Genomic DNA, 20,671 nt, shown 5'->3' with positions numbered 1-20,671 from the left:
TGTGGATGAACTCACTAGCAGGCAAATGTCAAGACACCTTTTTGTCTTCATGTCGTCCCTCCATCCACATTGGTGTTGTGACAAATTGTTTTCCCCCTTTGATTTGTTTGCCCTCTTACTCACGCTTAGCCCTAATTGGACAGTGCACATTGTAGGTCTTGGTCTCGTCTCCGAATCGAACACATTTTTACTTCGACTACTTACTTTTAATTCAACCGGTCAAGAGCACAACTGCGTGGATATCAATAAATTGCCTGTGCATAGTCTGATTTATTTATCATTGATGTGATTGCTTCTAGAAAACAAAGACATTCCCACACGTAAAACTTACCTCTGCAATGATTTTTTATTATTTCGTCGATACATTTCTCATAGTACACTTACATATACAGGATATATGGCAGTAAAAGAGGTAAATGAAGAGGAATCTTCATTTGTTTTCTGTGGGTGTTTTTATTGGAATGTGGATTTGTGTGTCTATGTGCCTATGGTTTACAGGTTCCACATTTTATTGCAAGTGTGTCATGCAGTGTGGGATTTGGACTGGTCTGGTCTTGACTCGGTCTATTCCTGCCTTGGTTTTAGTCTTATCTTGGTTTCAACCCCTAAAAGTCTTGGTCTTGTCTCAGTCTCGATACGCTCTGGTCTTGGTCATGACTTGGTGTGGGTTTAGGTGGTCTTGACTACAACCCTGATAGTGTGAAACCCTTTCTAATTGGAAAACAGAAATCAACACATGACATTTTTTAACCTCTGGAAAACACTGATTCATTTATGTGTCAACCTTTCAGAAACATGGCTGACACACATTCAAGGTGTTGTCCCTGGCACATTTTTTCTGTTTCTGTTATTTAACTGCATTTAAAGATTATGACATTTGTTTTGAAAGCCCAGGATTACTGCTTCCTTTAGGTACTGGATGGCATTCATGACCCACGATCACGTTACAGTCATTGACAGGAAACAGAAAGAGACATCTGTCTTGTGTTATTGGACAGATTTACCCTGCTGTTCATCAGACTGCTCTACATTATGGAAATGATTGGACCATTAAGTTGTTTCCTAAAAGCCTTTAACCTTAAAATACTTAAAAAGTGGAGATTTAAGCATTTTTCTGCAGTTAAGTTATCTTAGTGTGGACACAAACTTTAACAGAACTGATCTGAAATTTGAAACATAATTTTCCTTTTGAAAACGAAACAGCTATTTCAAAAGCTTCCATATTGCTGTGTGTATGGCTTGCTGCAAGGATCCATGATCACAGCTAATGCCTCACTCAAAGACATAAATGAACCCACAGTATGCGGACATATTTTTAGAAGTTGGAATCAAGCATTCTGTATGAAACGCCAGCTAAATAATGCCTGCTTGGTTTTGAACGGAGAAGATGAGAGGCGTAGTTTTCCTCTGCTTCTGGTTCTGTGCCAGAGTAATGGATTCTGGGAGCTTTGCCAGGTGCATTATGGGTCTGATATAACTCTGGAGGTGCTTGCTGCAATTACCCTGTTCCCCTTCCAGTGAAGGACAGAGCTATAGGACGGGGGGTTCTTGTCATAGTAATGCTGAATGAATGTGGAGAGTTTGGGTTGTATTGGGAAAAAGGTCAAATGATATGAAATGTGAAACTCCAGCAGGATGAGATCAAATCCGCTCGTTCCTGTAGAACAAACTGGCTGATTGATTCGGAGACACAGAAAGCTGCAGCGGAAAAAAAACAGGCTGTATTTTTCCACCTAAAGGCCATTCAGACTTTTTAAACAGGTGGTAATTTATAGAATGAAGAGGAAACATTTTAAAGGCTTTACATCACACCTCATTTTACTTTACTTAAACTCTTCCTTTGCAAACTTTGGCACGGCCAATAAACAGTGTATGTGTTACAACTAGACGTCTTCCAGGTTCTACTTTGCTCCTACTGACCAACACTTGATCCAGGATCCCAAGTTGGGCTGGTTCTAAATAATATTTAGTCTGATCTAGGCCAAGTATAAAACCTTTCTCTGCTAGATGGACACTGATCCGTTTCTCTGGATATTTATACAGTAAATCCCCCTGTGCATACTCACCCTGACATCTCTGCCAAAGATACATGCAACCTGCAACGAGGGGTTGCAGGAACACGCAGCTTCATTTAAAGGAGTTAAGGCCTTTGCACACCAAGTCCATATTTTCAGAACATGTTAGATTTTCTATGTTTTTTTGCATCTGTCAAAAGGCAAAAGAGGGTTGTTTGACCACTCAGAGCCACCGTCCATGCAAAATTCATCATCCAAAATGGCTCAGATTGTCCCAGGTGATTGCAGAACAGCTTGGAATCAGGGATGTAGGAAAGATTAGACAGTAGTGATTGTGCTCTAGGCAGCTAAACGATAGCTTCTTGCTAATGTCATTCATTCATTAGCCCCGTTTGGGACTAGTGCTATCCATTGCACCCACTTAATAAATTCAGTTTTGTCTCGTATTGTGAATTTACGCAACAAATATATTGCATCGGACTCAGTGTGCAAGGTTTCTGTGCATAACGTTTTTCATCAGATGACATATTAAAAAAACGCATATGAAAAATACTTGGTGTGCAAAGACCGTTACAAGCCAAAACATTTGGAAACCAGTGTGTTATAGCTCAGTGTTTAGATAAAGTGCAAGACAGGAAATGAATATGGGAGATAATTACTGTAAGGCCTTGGCTTGCAGACATACTGTAATATAGTATGACCTTTGAATCATCATGTTCTGACATGTCAGTGAAAAATAGGTCAAACACATAAATTAAGACTTAGATTTTAATTGTGCGTGAGGATGGATTGTCTAAACTGTGTATATGAAGCTGAAATCTGGAACCTTCCACGTTTCCTTCTGCAGCATTGAGATTTAACAGGAAAAAAAACTCAATTGTACAGTTCAGGCTGTTCTCATACACCGTTATACCTATGAAATGTAATGCACTGTAATTCATATATTCAACCCCCAAATCAAGTTGTATGTAATCCACGTAATTGTGAACCAGGAAGTATAAAGAGTGACTGAAACTGCGTAGGGAGGAGGTCGGGGTGGATGGGTGGGTCAAAAAACACCAGACTTTCACCCAGGAGGTCGGTCGTGTCAAGAAGGTAACCCCCACGTTGTGAAACTCTTGCGAGATGGTTATAGTTAGCCATTGACCTTGAATGGTTAAGATTAGGATTAGGGCTGTCAAAGTTAATGCGATAACGCATTAACAAACATTCGTTTAAACGGCAATAATTTATTTAATGCATTAACACAACTTGTGATTTTTAGGTTGTAGCGGGCTCAGTTTTAAAGCTAGAGTGAAGATGCTGGCATCATATGAAACTAGAAAACCTTGACCAGAAAATGGGTTTTATGGGTACCCACGAGTCTCCCCTTTACAGACATGCCCACTTTATGATAATCACATGCAGTTTGATGCAAGTCATAGTCAAGTCAGCAGACTGACACACTGACAGCTGTTGTTGCCTGTTGGGCTTGAGTTTGCCATGTTATGATTTGAGCATATGTTTTATGCTAAATGCAGTACCTGTGAGGGTTTCTGGACTATATTTGTCATTGTTTTGTGTTGTTAACTGATTTCCAGTTATAAATATATACATATATTTACATAAAGCATGCATATTTTCCATCTCCCATGTTGATAAGAGTATTAAATACTTGACAAATCTCCCTTTAAGGTACATTTTGAACAGAAGATTAAAAAATGTGTGATTATTTTGCGATTTATCACGATTAACTATGGACAATCATGCGATTAATTATTTAAATTGATTGACAGCCCTAATTAGGATAGGTCGTCGAGTCCTGCGAGAGTTTTTGCACGTTTTCTAAATTTGGGGGTTACTTTCTTGACAGAACCCAGGAGACTGGAGTACGTTAACGTTGATTTATTTGTCACGTAACTTCTGTATTTAAGTTATACCAATTTCGTATTTATTTGAACCCAAACCACGATCTTTTCCTAAACTAAGTAGTTTTGTTGCCTAAACCTAACTAAGTTGTTTCCTGTGAAGACGTAAGTTTATTTTAAAAAGACTGTATACATCTAACGAGTGGAAATTGACACGTGTTGCTGGACATTTGTAGGAAAATGCACAAAAAATGAGGAATAACTCTTCATAAGATATCATACCGTCAAACTGTTGTACAAGGATACGTTGTACATTTTCATGCTTAAATGGTCTTGACTGGCTGGATTAAACCAGGGCAGGTGTGACATTTATAATTATTTAATTGTGAAGCAGCCACGGTTACTGTGTTCGGCTTTAGATGGTTTGTTTTATGATTTATTCATTCAAAACTATGTGGCTGCCAGCTTTATGTGGGCAAAATTCATCTTGAACTGGTATAAAAGCTTGAGCGATGAGGCTTTGTATTTTCAGAATGAAGAGATATTAACCCTGCAGCTATACGAGCAGAGGCAGAAAGCCCCACTCTTGGCTGGTTGGTTGGAGGCTACGTTAGTGCGGGCAGCTTTCCTTTGAAGTTTCCTCTGACTATCCCACTGAGGGATGAAGGGATGAGTCATGCTATATGCAGACATACAGCGCAGACTGGGAGGCAACCTAAACACCGGCTTTGTGTGGAGGGATGAGAAGGAAATGGACTGAGATCGCTGATGTTGTGTGCTTGAATTACAGAAGATGTGTTGCAGAGCTGCACAAATCCTTTAAAGAGGAGCAGTCCGGTGTTTTTACATGTTTCGCAACATTTAGCACAAATCATTCTTTGAGTTATCACTGCTCAGTTTTCCAAAGAATGTTGCAGCGTTTGTAGATGTTTGAATGTGTGTTTCCCACCTTTGATACAGCCAGTGATGTTCCTGTGGTTCACTGCAGCTTGACAGCCTACAGTACAGAGGCTTGAAAGCTGCTGTTGTAACCTCATTCATAATGTAAATCATGTCTGAGCTTTGTTTGATGTCAAAGTTATTTTCTTGTTGCGTGGTAACAGACTCATTTGAAAGTCTGCATGATACCACAGACCAGTGAGAAGAGAGTCTTGTACTGAGCGACTGAAAACAGCTCACTAGCTCACTAGCTCGCACCTTTCAAGCACTGTGACTATCTTACAAAACGGAGTCTTACACTGCCGGTGCAGCGCACTAATAGCTTGCCATCTCAGAACCCAGATATTTAATTTGTTTAGGTGTTCATAAAATTTGTCATGAGGTCAATGTTGAAAATATGAACACACTGAATGGTTGGCAATCTTCTTGACATCAGACGATGTAAAATAACCAAAAAACCATGTTTTATGTTGATAGGGAGCGGTAAAGATGGCACAGGATTTTTTTCACACTCACAGACTAAAGTGCATGCATAGACTGTATATAATAAATGGACGTAGTCACCGTGACTTCACCCACTGGTTTGTGGACTGCCGTTTTGAAGCCACAAGTTTGACATTTTGGTCATCGCCATCTTGTTTTTTTGCAACCACAAGTGACACAAGTGCAACTGAACGCTGAATAAGACATTTCTAGGTGACCAAAAAGGTTATAATTAACTTTCATGAACTGAAAAAAACACACTGTGAAAGGGTTAAAGTTGTAAAATGAAGACACGGACAACTCCCAGACCAGACAACGCCGTGGTACCGACCTGTCAATCACAAGGTAGCCACGCCCTAAAGCATGCCCTGCTTTATGGTCTATTTGACTCTAAATGGGACCATAATTTACTAAATGAACATCATGCTGTATTGAAGAAGACTTGAAACTAGTGATTGAGACCATAAACTCATGTTTACAATGTTTACTGAGGTAATAAATCAAGTGAGAAGTAGGGTCATTTTCTCATAGACTTCTATACAATCAGACTTCTTTTTGCAACCAGAGGAGGGGGCAGAATAGAAATGTTTATTATTTAAGTTAGATAGACATCATATAAAAATTGTAGACTACCTCTCAGCCTTGGTAACATGTCCCACATTGTCCCACACAAACATACTCTGTGTCCCACATTTTGTTTGTTGGGATCTGGTCACCCTACACTGAGCACACTGCTGCTGGAAATAGCTCCTGTTGGTGATTGAGGAATAAACCCTGTCATTTTTTATATTACGTGCTTATTTATTGTGAGAAACCTCGCACTGTCAAAATAAATCATGTTTTTTGTCACTTTACTGCCACTTGACATTGTTTTTTTACTGCCTGCCGCTATAACCACTCAGTAGTTTGCATTTTTTAACAGTATTTAAAATGTTATAATTGCGTATTTGTGTCTTCATGCCATGGATACTATTCTTTGTGAACTGACAAGAGTGTTGGCACTCTACATTGTGGAAGCCTCTGGGAATTCCTAGCAAAACAGAGCAGATGATGATAAACTGCATTTATGAACCTCTGCCATCGCAGAGTCCGTCTGTCTCTCACAAATGTTCCATGTCCGTAACCTGGACCAGTACAAATTCCCCACTTTGCGAGAACTCCTTGGAACCTTTGCATGTTTTTTCCTCTCTCTTTTAGATCAAGCATTGTAGAGTTTTGACAGCATTTCGTGTGCAAACTCAGGAGACGCTTCTAGCTTTTGGTTGGTTGTGATTGGTTGACGGTGAACAGGATGTTATGTCTCAATCGGATCTAAACCATTTTCCTGTGAGAATGTGTGTTACGAAACACAGCTGAGGCACCTGAATTCTCAAGGTAAAACTAATCCAAAACATATAAAACCAGACATGATGTTCACCGTATCTGTGTTTAGAACTCAGAAACCGAGAGAACTGGCAAGAAACAATAGAAAAGTGACGCTGTGAGAGTTCAGAATGCGATTTATCTGATGTCCATCAGCGGGGCTGGATTATTTACAGTTCAGACTCTCAAACTATAACAAACGGAAACAACTGATTTTCAATATCGAGCCGAGACATAACAGTCAGGGTCCTGTCTAAAATGTTTTCCACATTCTGATGGAGCAGATTAAAGTTTGTTGACCTTTCTTTGCCACTGTAGCTTTACATTAAGTTTTTCTGACAGTGGCAGCGAATGCTGGTCCTCTCATCTTAATAGAGCAGTCTGGATTATTGAATCCAGGTTATGGCTCTCTCTGTGTGTGTGTGTGTGTGTGTGTGAGTGTGCGTACAGTTTGTCCTCCCTCCACATTTGCGTCAGTTTAAAGAATCAATCCTTCGGCAGGCTGGTTGGAAGAAACATGAACCTGCCAGGGCCGCATTTGTAACTGTCAAACATCCACGCTCTGCAGTCCTGAGGTTTTCAAAAAAGAAAAAAGAAAAGAAAAATCACCCAATCAAAATGCCCCCTTTCTCAAATGGCCTTTATTAGTCCGCGGGAGAAATTGAAAGCATATGGCTGCCTATTAATGTGAATTCAAACCGACCACAGAGACACTTAGATTGATAGAAGAAGGGGGAGGATTGCGTATAATTTTGGCCATTAAAACCTCAGGACAAATTATGGTTGTTAATCTGTTATTTTGCCCTCGGTCTCAGCGTTGGCTTCTAAAAAAGCCACATACGCTATGAAAGGTCTGTCAGAGTTGGATTACCACTACCAGAGTGGCAGTAATGGACCGTATTCGGTTATTGTGCGGAGACCAAAACACAGCGAGAGAACACCCGATCCTGCAGCTGACAGCAAAGTGTGATTAAAATGGCACATTTCTTTTAATTCCCTTTATCTCCAGAGTCTTTTATCTCCTCCTCGCTTCTCGTGCTCTCCTAGTTTTTGTTGTGGCATTTGAAAATAGGTCAGAATACTGTGGGTGCGTGCGTGTGTGTATGTGTGTGTTCCACCCTCAAGCTGTTGGCTCTGATTCACTGCTTTATGTCGCTGATATCTACATTTACAGCTCTGCACGGGAACACTTGAAACCCAGGAGCAGTGATGTTGAGTAAACATCCAGTCACCTTACAGATGATGCTGAATATTTACTCGAATGATGCGCTGACATTTTTAGCACAATGTTGGATCAGCTGTTCAATCAGCTGGAAATGTGTCTGGATTTAGCAGGAGGGGATAACAGATGACAATTCTGTAACTTATCAACATACTAGCCAATTTAAGATCGCCTTTTTTCAACCAGTCCCTTTTAATAATAATCATTACTATCAAATTTCTGAAGAAAGTGTGGTTTTGGCTTGGTGCATGTCCCAGGAATGTGCTAGCTTGTTGCGTGCACATTAGCTACCACTGTGCATTTTCAAGTCCTCCAAATTAAACGACCACCTATCAGCAGGACGTTTAGGAGAAGTAAGTGCTTTGTTAAGGTTGAGGGAGTTTCATCATCATGTTTACAATTATAACCACTTAGTTGCAGTAGTGGTATTACCGGGGTCAAATCAATGAAAGTCTGATGTCTTGTCTTTGTCCAACACATTCTCACTCCCGACTTATCAAATACCGCCGCTCGGTCAGTGCCCCTCGGCATCAGAGACCGACGCATGGGGTACCCCCCTTATGCACGGACCAGGGATGGCGTGTCTATATGCGCTCGTTCTATGCATAGCGTCCTTTCAAAATAAACTTCCGTTTTCACAGGAAGTTATGTTTAGGCAACACAACCACTTAGTTAGGGTTAGGAAACGGTCGTGGTTGACGGTCGTGACTCACGGGGCTGACGATACTAACGAGTCACGTGACTAACATCTGACGTGACAAACGTGCCAAAGACATGAGACTTTCACCCAGGAGACTACTATTCGTGTCCTGTGTGAAACACAGAAATCAAATCGTATTTGTCATGTAACTTTCGTACTTAAGTAACGTCACTTCCGTAGTTATTTTAACCCAAACCACAATCTTTCCTAAACTTAACCAAGTAGTTTTGTTGCCTAAACACCGCACGGTCTTGCGCAGGTGCACTGATCCCTCATGTTGCTGGACAATCGTAGGAAAAATGCAGAAAAAAAATAACAAAATAACTTTTTGTAAGATATCACACGAACCGTTGTATGAGGACACGTTATAGCTAGCTGGTTGTTAGCAGTAGCCTAATTCTAGTGGGTTTACATTACCAGTAGTCTCTTTGGGTTTTGCGATAATTGTTTGGGCTTGGTTGTTGCTAAGGTGTTACTTGGTAATAAATATGGTTTTAAAGGTAGTTGTTAAAGTGTTGCTTGGTGGTTGCTAGGATAATTTCTCTGGTTGCTATATGTGTTGTTGTTAAGTGGTTCTTATGGCTGTCTGGGTATTTTCTTGGGCGTGTGTCAGAGTGTTTAAGCAGATTTTGTTTGTGTACTGTATGTGTAGACAACATTGAAAGGGGATTTTTCCATTAAAGATGTGTATGGAATAAAAATGTATTGCACAGCAAGCAGAAACAATAATCATATCACAACCTCAACTTGCCCCTACTGCAACTTCTCACTAGGCTTCAACACAATCTAATAGGGCATTAATTTAGACCTTTAAAACCCAAGATAAATCTGCTTTTAGATGAAAAAGTCATACATGGCTTAAAATGTTCTACCAAAAAAAAAGGAAGAATGTGTCTAGAGAAAAATGCAATAAAACCCTGAAAGAAAGGATGCTATGCAACTTTCATTGGCGGAACATGTCTGGGGCATGTCTGACAACACTTGTGGAACTTGTGTTTTTGAAGAAGAAATTTACTATGGTATTTAAAAGCTGAAAAGACTGCCCAAGTGTTGGAAGCTAAAGCCGTTGGTGAAGGTATGTGCATGATTAAAAACGGTCATCTTAATCAACTCGGATTTAAAACATTGAATCTACTTTAAAGACAATACCGATGAACATGAAGGGATGGAGGTGAGAGAGAGAAGAAACAAATGTGATGGTCAGATGAGTTTGAGGTCAAGTGGAATTCTGGGAAGCCACAGACTTTAATAGGGCAGCGTTGATGAGGCGTCATATGACTTTATAATTTGGCCATGTGGACTGTGCTGAGTATAGAGCGGGAAAGAAAACAGACAACTGGCTCATGGAGGAGGGATGTAGGAAATGAAACAGAATAAGAAACTGGATGAGTTTTTGATATTGTCTTTCATAAAAATAACGTCTTTGAGCAAAGAAGAGGCTTTATGTGTTGTAGCAAAGAAGAACAGAACAGGAAATAGAAGCTGTGCAGCTTTGTAACAACAGACATTTTCAGACTGTTGTCTTTATTTCAGGAAACACCATCCATAAACACACTAGTTCACCGATATTGAAGTATGATACACATTTCCTCCCCTCTGGTTCTCTCAAATCTCCCACTAAGAATAGATATTGATGCCAGGTTGTCTGTCAGTGCCCTGACTGACCTACACTGCAAAAAAGCTTCGGTTAAAGCTGGGTCTTGTTTTTTCTCTTTTAGCTAGGCTAATAAATGGTAAAGCAGGTGCTTAGATTAGATATTTATTAGGGCTGTCAAAGTTAACACGATAATAACCCAAATTCGTTTTAACACCACTAATTTATTTAACGCAATAACACAATTTTTAGGTTGTAGTTTTAAAGCTAGAGTACTGATACTGGCATCATATGGAACTAGAAAGCCATTGGTACCCACCATGTCATACCTTGTCGTGAAGGAGATTAAATAACGCTCCAAACTTACTCTAAATTTTGGTGAGGAAAAACTGTCATGGCCATTTTCAAAGGGGTCCCTTGACCTCTGACCCCAAGATATGTGAATGAAAATGGGTTCTATGTGTACCCACGAGTCTCCCCTTTACAGACATGCCCACTTTATGATAATCACATGCAGTTTTGGGGCAAGTCATAGTCAAGTCAGCACACTGACACACTGACAGCTGTTGTTGCCTGTTGGGATTGAGTTTGCCATGTTATGATTTGAGCATATATTTTATGCTAAATGCAGTACCTGTGAGGGTTTCTGGACAATATTTGTCATTATTTTGTTGTATTAAATACTTGACAAATCTTCCCTTTAAGGTACATTTTGAACAGATAAAAAAAGTGTGATTAATTTGTGATAAATTGCGATTAACTATGGACAATCATCGTGATTAAATGGTTTAATCGATCGACAGCCCTAATATTTATGTAGGAATACCTGCTTTATTTTATTTTTTATTTTTTATTTTTATTAGCCACACTTAAATATAGAAAATGATGACTTTTATAATCAACACTTTCTTGTTGTTAAACTTTATCCCTGTCGTTGCACTCACTGCCAGCCCTGCAGCATCCCTCCTGCAGGCAAGATAGCTGAAAGGAAGCAAATGTATGAATGCATCTCATCTCTTTGTTCAATGAAATGATGGGGAAGCAGACTTTGGGGTGATTGTGGCATGATGATGTCAGAGTGTATTTTTTGCAGTGCATCCGGTGGATGAGCTGATGAGCGTTAATGGACGCGCTGACAGCACAGGAGTCAGTTTTCACCGCAGCAGCAGCACTCAGACAGGCTGCAGATCAATACACAGCAGCTCAGCTTTCAGCTCAGCCAACCAGCAGATCTGCTGCTGCTCAAATTAGCCATCCGAGACACACACACACACACACACACACACACACATAGAAATGTTCTCAATGGCTAGTTGCTGATAGGGCATGACAATTGCATTTCTTAATCACATTTGCTCTAAAATCTTTGGCATGCTCACAAGCACACACACACATTTCAATGTCTATCTGTCATTCATCACATGACGACAGCGACAGCACGTTGTCACAAAACGGCGAAACCAGCAATAACCTGCACTGCAGCTCGGAGAGATACTTTATCAGTGCATCTATATTTGATATGAGATGAGATATCAGCTGTGATTATGTCCCATATTGAAGCCTATAATTCACTACAAAACCTTCAAACTTGTTTTCCTCCGTTCACGGAGGAGCTCAGGAGGTTTTCACCTTATTTGAAAGCATGCAATTCACCAAAATTGGAGATATAAGGTTTTCACCCAATAACAACCGTTTCTTTTATCCAGCACTACAGTTCAATAACAGTACTCTGATCTTATTCATGAAGCATGACTGCCTCATCATCCTCATCACCGGTGATTTACTTCTCCATAACTTTGTGTAAATGTCACCCGAAGCACCTGCTGCATTATAATATTCATATATATTCTGACATAAAGGTATTTGGTCAAAAACATAGTAGTAGTAGTATAATTGATAGTAGGGCCCACAAGTGATCAACAACTGCTATAGCAAAAGGCATATCCGGCAATTGGCTAGGCTGAAAACAAACCTTATGGACAGGAAGGCAATCCAGGCATTCCAAAATATAAAAAAGAGAAAGGAAATATATTAAAAAGCCTTTATTATAGTGGCTAAATCATTAAAAAAGTCAACATGTTTCGACCACTGTAGGACTTCGTCAGGGCTTAAAACAAACAGACAAAGTGGATGTGGCCTCACCTATATGGTGTTGACAACCAATGTGAGGCAATCATATGATCATCACGATGCTAACAACAAATATTATGAAGAAATAATAGAAAAAGTCATTTATATACATCATTAATGAAAAGTACTCATAGGTTTTAACATAGGCTGCAGGACAAACATGGGAGCCTATACTGAGAGAAGAAAACATATACACATTTTACTTATTTTACAGAAAACATGTAAAGTCTATATCCTCGTTAAGACCAGGATACTTTAAGGCATCCAGCCGATGGCTCCAAAAAGTCTCTCTCTGGAAAAGATTTTGTATACTGTTTCGCCCACTGACCAACGATTGAATATGATCAATGCCCTCTATGTGAAACAAGGAATCATTAGCAATGTGATACTCACTAAAGTGTCTAGCCTAGCCATGCCTTACCTAGTCTGTTGAAGGCCACATTTTGACCTTTGTCGTGGCTCAACAACTGACATATGTAGAAAAGTTTGGTCTCATTTTAAACTGGAGCATCTGCAGGTTAATTCCATACCGGTATGTTATGATCCTCTAAAGTTAGGCATGATACATAATGAATAAATCCCTGTTTTCGTTATCTTCGCCGCCATCCCGGAGGGACAATTGAGTGAGATTCAACTCTTCTTTGTTTGGGAGGAAAGAGGGAGTCACACCTGGCTGGTGGAGATCTGCACTCTGCTGAGTGCACTTTTCTAGTAATGAAGCTGCAATGTGCAGTTTGCTGAGTGCACTGGACTTAGTGTAAACCTGGAGGTCAGTGTTTCTCAACCTTTTTCCTGTCAAGGATCCTTAAATTGATACACATTAGATCACTGACCCCCATTTGATAAGATTTTGGTTGTTAGATATGATTAATTCTATAGTTGTCAACTACAACTACAGCAGATCTTTGCTCTCGTCCCCCTAACAGGTTCATCCGGCCAATTTTGAGTTTTTTTAAACCCGTTGTTCTTCACAGAGCAATTATGGTTTAGAGACAACAATGGTGGAATTTCTCCACAATCATCTTTACTTCCATGCAAAAGCCACCATCAGCATTTTGTAGTTGTATCTGTGGACCCTCAGAGGATTGGCAGTGTGACTGGTGCTGAGCTCAGACAGGCTTCACAGCACTGCACTAGCGCCACCATCTGGAGAGAGGATGACTAACTGAGAGGTTCGTTGGTAGTTTAAGCTTGACTTTGTTAACTGATCCCAGGCGTGTGCAATAAATTCGTGCTCCTCTCCAGCGGGTCAGAGAAGACATATTGACTTGATCACGGCGTCGGTCATGGATGATAATTGTTCAGTTAAAGTGTACAGTAATCTGCTCCCAGCGGTAATACAACCGCTCCGACTATTAACGTCTGGCTGGAAACACCTGACAGACTGTATATCTGTGTTTTATTTCTGACAAGCTTGTGTCTTATTCATCACGTACGCTGGTGTGTCAGAGACTTCACATAGCAGCAAATCATCTTCAACATGATTTTGTCCCATGCATGGAAGTGTGTGAATGAATCCTCTTATCATCTACACATTCAAGTACGTTCTCTCTATATTGTTTACAGTATGTACCAAAGCCTCCATTGTGTGTTTTCCTGTTATTCAGAAGGTATTTATGTATTATATTTCAACATCTCCCCTCCTCCCCTGAGCCCACAGATCATGTGGAAGCAGTTACAAACAAAAAGGCAAAAGAAGGAGAGAAAAAAAGTATTTTTATGAATCAGTCTTCTACTTAGTGGCAGGCCAGATCCTGCAATTACCGTCACAGTACCGTCAGCGTTTAACACCGGGGTCAGGGAGGCAGAGAAACCACAGTCTGTACACGTTGTACATCTGACCAATCACCAGTAAACATTACAGTGACCTCACAAGACTGAAACCGTGATTCAGGAAAAGACAACAGAAAATGTCAACTGGAAGAGAACACTAGAGATAAAACATAATCATTTCCGTCAGGGTTTTATGATAACATGCTGGAAACAGTGTGAGTAGTCGGACAGCTAGAAAAGTCAAAACTCAGCGCATGCACCAACAATGATTGTTTTAATCCTTCAATGTATTGTAGAACTATGTGCACAAAACTGCAGTATTTACAGCAGGTCACTGGTGAAGCAAAGCAGCTGCGTTACTACATCGGATGGCCGATTACAACAGTAATTCTTTCAACGTTTGTCTTTGTTTTCATTTCCAAATAAATAGTCTAATATAGACTTCTCAGATCATAAGTTAATTGCTATCAGACACATTGAAAAAATCATATCAACAACTAAAAACGGATGAAAATCCTGCAGGTTTGCATTATAAATCAGGAGGAGCTGATGCTGTTCTTTACTTTAGCGAAGAGGCTTTTACTCCTAAATTGGCTCTAGATAGATCATCTGAGGAAATTTGAACTAGATTATGTGTAATTCTCAGAGTTTCGATAAGAATGGGAATGTTTAAATGTTATCATAACTAATAGAAATGGTAGAAAATGAGTCCCAGATTGGATAGAAACTCCAGCACATTCCTGAAATCGACACTCCACCCCAAAATACATCCTTTTGGTTAATAAATCCTCATGTAGACTTGAAAGGTGACTTTAAGATCGGAGGTCTGTTTAGATTCACTGTGACAACAGCTAACAAGCGCAGCTCTCACCTCCAGGCTTTATACAAGAAGCACCCTACAGAGACAAACCACTGTCAGGTAGAAACCAATTAATGCATAATGTAATATTTCCATTGAAAAAACTCAGACTGTGTCAACACATCCCTCTAACACTATTAAAACAGAAATATAATATAGTTATTTAAGGAACTAGAAAAAACTATCAACCACCCCAATGACCCCTAATCTAGTGTAAGAAAACTGCTCCTGTCCTGGTATTCAGAGTATACTGAGCTGGTGTTCACTTTGCTAGTCAGCAGGAGAGCAACAGTAGAAGCTCTGCCATCTTTGCTGTAATTTAAGGATGATTTGATGGAATTTTTTTACAGGACTCTTTTCTCATTTAAGAAAAGAAGCCTTCTTCTTTTCCAGAAGACAACTTTAAAGGTCCAGTGTGTAGGATCTGGCGGTATTAGCGGCAAGGTGAGGAGATTGCAATCAACTGAAGCCTCTCCCGTGTGACAAGCTTTTGTTGGAGATCTACGGTGGCCGACACGAAAATGTGAATGACCCCCTCTAAAGCTATTTGGAGCATAGCCAGTGTGTAGAGTGTGTGTGTACGTGGGAAGTGAGTGGTGAAGCAAGAGATAGAGAGAGCGGCGACGGTAGCGAGTGACGTTATCGATTCTGGCCCCAGCAGGAAAAGTTAACAGAGTTTAGTTTGTCCGTTCTGGGCTACTGTAGAAACATGGCGGTGCAACACGGCGGACTCTGTGAAGAGGACCCGCTTCCTATGTAGATATAAACGGCTCAGTCTAAGGTAACGATAACACAACGATTCTTATTATCAGGTGATTATACACTAAAGAAAACACACTTAATAATATTATATTCAATTTCTGCCTTTAGATCCCCCTAATTGTTACATACTGGTCCTTTAAGTAGTTGACCATTTTGATACACAGTGCTGCAGACATATATTGGTCAGTATAAATAAATTTATCCGAGTGTTTGCTGTATTGCTGCCACGTTTTATTCAAAAGAGTCCTGTACTTGTTCCCCCTGCAGAGAGAGATTTTTTATGAGGATCACCATCTAATCAAAATCAAGTTTGTGGGCCTAAATGTTACACAAAATACAAGTACAAAAAGTACTTGGCCAAGACACACAAAGGATATAAAAATCAAATGTTGACACAGCACTTCTTCTGCCAGCCTCAAATCCAGAGAAAGCCGACTAGTTGGACAGTTTTGACCGTTATCCTCTGAATTGGCGACTGTGACGCGTTTTCTATCAAACACACCTATTCATCAGGAGAGGAAATTGAATGTAGATTTGCACAAGGTTCCTTTTGTATCTTTTTAGTTTCGCTGCTCTGATTGTTGGGTGTGTTTCCCATCAGCCGGCTGGTTGTTGTAGCTTATTACTGATGGTCGGACTGATGGTCTCCATTTGTTATTGTTTTATAGAGTCTCTCTGTAATGGCCAGATCTGTGTGTAATCAAAGCCACCTCTTCATCTACTCTTTCTCTTTTTCTCTCACAGATACATTCTACAGTTTCTCCTTCTTCTTTCCCTCCTTTAAATCTCTTTCTCTCTGTTGGGATAACTTATAAAAGGTTGTGAAAGAGCGACATGTGCAGAGCAGACCTCAGAACAGACAACCCTCCCCTCTCCTCCTCCCCTCCTCACATACCAGAGAAAACTCACCCACTTGCCAGAGAAAAGGGAGGAAAAATTTATGTTTGAAAAAAAATAAAATCCTAACTTGGAACTGGTCTATGTGCACCCATGTGTCATCATTTATTTCCAATGTAGGGTTCCTGGAATCAGCGCATTAGAACGGGGTGTTGAAATAGAGAGTTTTTCTGCTGTGCTTTGGGGACAGGTGCATTTTGGTAAAAGCCGCTGACTTATTGGTGATTGAGGGAGCCTTTTAAATGGAATAATTGCTAGCAGAGGGGAAAAGGAAGACCGGGAGCAGCAAGAGAAACTCCTGATTTTCATCAGCCACTCTTCATTCTATTTGAAATCTTCCTCCTTGTCTCTTTCAGTCTCTTACCCCTGCCTGTTTCTCTTTAACACTCTTCCATTTGTTCTCATATCGTCTGTCACTGTCACTCTAAATAGTATTTTATGACTTCAACTACTGCTCAGCAACTTCTCTTCTTACGTGATCATCCTGCAGGGCCCTGCAACATGTTCTCAAACCTGATTGGAGTCTTGTTTTCCTGTCCAACATGACTCCAGCCCAGATGAAACTGAATGTATCTTCTAACAACTATTGTGTGTGTATCAAAGCCTAATATATGTTGTCCGTCTATGCCATAGAGCTCCATTGTTGTCCAAAAAATCTTGCTGCAATAGCGCACCAAATGTGGATTAATCTGCCACTGAAAATAGTCCCCAACAAATGCACTATTTCCTCCTGTTTGTTTGATGAAAAACTACAGTGACCAGCTGTTTTAGGGAATTACAGAGTCTTTTCTAAACATGAAACAATATATTTGTGAGGTGTTTTAAAGATTTAAGTCTTTAGGAACCAATGGGCTCGTAGCAACAAACCGGGTAGGGAATTCAGAAAATATAAAGAGATGGATTAACATGTTCTTGTTGTTGTCCTCTGCTGTGGTGACCGGTCTACAGCAAAGGTGGCGGACTTGTTCTGGAAAGTTGTATATATAAGAAGTGGACGTAGTCACTGTTACGTCACCCATTGGTTTGTGGACTGCCGTTTTGAAGCCTTGAGTTTGGCATTTTGGCTGTCGCCATCTTGATTTTTGGCCTTGAAACTAGCGATTGAGACCATAAACTCATGTTTGCAATGTTTACTGAGGTAATAAATCAAGTGAGAGGTAGGCTCATTTTCTCATAGTCTTCTATACAATCAGCTTTTCTTTTTGCAACCAGAGGAGTCGCCCCCTGCTGGCTGTTAGAAAGATTGCAAGTGTAAGGCACTTCCACATTGGCTTCACTTATTCAGACCTGGAGGTTGACCACTGGTCACGACAGGCTACTACTCTTCCCAAGTAGATCACAGAGTGTATCTCCAACCATGGTGATGTAATGTTTTTAGCACCCCTGTTGTCTTCTTATGAATCGACCTCATGATGTTTTCCAGCAGGGTTAAAAACTGAAGTCCCCGGTGAGTCAGTGAAATGGCAGTAATCCCTGTTAGTGGAGTTGTTCTGTTTCCTTTTAACAGCGCAGGCCAGAGCACCCTCTCCATCCTGTGAAAATATTTTGAATTGCCAGTGAAACATTAGAAATGAACCATCAAACTCTGCACTACAGGCCTGCTGCCTTCGCCCCCGCTGGGTGAGTGGAGCCTTAGTGTCCTGCAAAAACCCCACATCTCCAAAACAACCCTCTGTCCAACACATGTTAACCTTTACAAGCCTGATCCTCCCATTAAGTTCCTCCAAAAGTAATTTTTACATAAACATTTCACCACATTGTGTGACATACAGTATTTCTGCATCTTTTTTTTTTCGATACTTGATTAAAACCATATGATGTTTACACTTAAATATAAAAAAAACAGGCTTTTATTCCCGGGGTGTGATGGTGCACAAAAGGCAGGGTTTGGTACGTAGGTTGTTTTGGGGGATACTGTTTTGGTACAGTAAAAGCAACTGTTGGGGCAGTGGCTAATTCCTGGATGACTGCAGTTTGTGCTCATTTAGGAAAAGCACAGAGTGACTAATTTGCATGTGCAGCGTATCCTCATGCAACGGTTTGGATAATATCTTAAGAAAAGTTATTTCTCATTTTTTGTGCGTTTTCCTATGAATGTCCAGCAACACTTGTCAATTTCCGCTCATTACATGCATACAGTCTTTTCAAAATAAACTTCCTTCTTCACGGGAAACAACTTGGTTAGTAAGTAAGTGACGTAACTTAAATACAGAAGTTACGTGACAAATAAATCAACAGTGTCTTCTCATGGGGCACAAACACCGGTCTCCTGGGCAAAAGTCCGGTGTTTTTTCACCCACCCATCCGTGCAGCGTTTGTCGCTCTTCATGATTATGTGGATTACATACAAATTGATTTTGTGGGATACGAATTACAGTGCATTACTTTTCGTAGGTATAGCTCCGAATGGTGTATGAGAACAGCCTGGCATGTGAAGGAACATTATAGTGGAGCTCAAGCCTTGAAATAGGTTTATGTTTCCTGAAACATGCACACAGTTTCTTTTGTCCCTTTTCCAGTCTTGCTGTAAGTACTGGGAAAGGCTCCCAAAAGATAGATCTAAATGACATCTGTGCCTCCTCCAGCTTTGGTTTTTATGCCTCTGCGCCACTGACAGCTGTGGCCGGAGGCATTGTGTTTTTGGGTTGTCCATCCGTCCATCTGTACGTCCTTTCCAGCTCGTTCTCAGGGGCATGAAATACCAATGCTTTGTCATTCGATACCGCCGCATAAGGCACCTTTTCGCAACGGTATGAGATGCACCAGCCTTTCCATTACCTACAATGTAAACCCATCCACGGCAACAGTAAACGCTCAGGGAAAGTGTCGTGGTGACATAGTTTAAAAAGCGTTTCACTTTCACTTTACAATCAGCTGTTTGTTGTGGTCACAACGTCAAGTCACATTTGCACTGAACAAACGTAGCAGTTTTAAGCCCAACCATGTTGTTTTTTCCTAAACCTAACTAAGTGGTTTTGTTACCTGAACCTAAGAAAGTGTTTTTGTTTAATTTACAAATTTAGTGCGACGGAAAAAGTGACACCCGGAGGTCTGACAAAGCGTCAGTATATGACGAGTTGGGATGTGAACACGTCGGTGCGTACGTCTGTGATAATTAAATTTTTTTCTTGCCCCATTGATGACAGTAAATAACAACTGACCCACTGCAAAAGCTTTTTTTGGGGGGAGCTAACACTTTCACACATGCTTAGACTTAGACCTATTAGAGTATATTAGACTAATTCAGCAGTCATTATTTGGTTGGTAAGGGTACCACACGAATACGAGTCCCATGCCAAGCTGAACATCCTGTACTGAATAGTGCGAGACAAATTAAAGTATTCGAGATGTCTTGTAACATCATTTTATGACGTCTTTCCAGATTTCATCCCAACATGTTTTATATCTGTGGGTTCTTATAGAATTTTAAGTAAAGGGTGAGTAAATGTGTGGAGGTCATGGTGGTGAATGGGTGTGAAGCACATCCGACTTTCACGAAGGAAACCAGCCCTTAATGTTCGCCCCTTTTATTAACCGTAACCACAATCTTTCCCAAACCTTAACCAAGTGTTTTAGTTGCCCGACCCGAACCATACTGCTGTTTCTATGCATTGATATTGCATTGGAAGCGTCCGGTATCTGCATTCTTGTCTGGTGATATAGGTTTGGACAAAGTTGAAGCGGTCTCCGAGCCCTGCTGTGACCAAGTAAAATTATTGAACATAAAAAATGCATGAGGAAAAGTTTAAAAAAGGCAGTGATAAAAATGAGGGAAATCAGGGGGTTTTCAAGCTGTTTAAAGTTGACCTTTTGGAGATAGCAGGTTTCTGCAGGGCACAGCCGATTGGCAGGTAACTAACAGCGCAGCCTGGCTCAGATCACGCCGGCCCAGCCTGCGCCAGCCAGCGTTGAGTAATGCTGTTAGTAAATACCAGGCCAATTATTGCTAACGAGGGCCTAATTGGAACCAGATGAACATTTATTGAATTTGTCAGAGAAAGGTAGAGTGGAGATAGCTAATGAAGTGCAGCCGCAGCGCAGCGCCGGGCCAGGCAGCCAGGCGCTGGGGGGAATGCTTAATTCACCTG

General features: G+C 40.6%; 1 protein-coding gene across 1 annotated transcript in view; it reads left to right on the top strand.

Moving 5' to 3' along the window:
- LOC119487799 (phosphodiesterase 4D interacting protein) overlaps positions 1–20,671 on the top strand; it is a 114,311-nt gene that overhangs the window by 9,687 nt on the left and 83,953 nt on the right. The gene's annotated exons all lie outside the window — the stretch shown is intronic.

This window comes from Sebastes umbrosus, chromosome 5 (genome assembly GCF_015220745.1).
Source record: "Sebastes umbrosus isolate fSebUmb1 chromosome 5, fSebUmb1.pri, whole genome shotgun sequence".
In the NCBI taxonomy this organism is placed as follows: domain Eukaryota; kingdom Metazoa; phylum Chordata; class Actinopteri; order Perciformes; family Sebastidae; genus Sebastes; species Sebastes umbrosus.
Note: the sequence above shows the minus strand (reverse complement) of the source record. Positions and strands in the feature narration are given on the sequence as shown.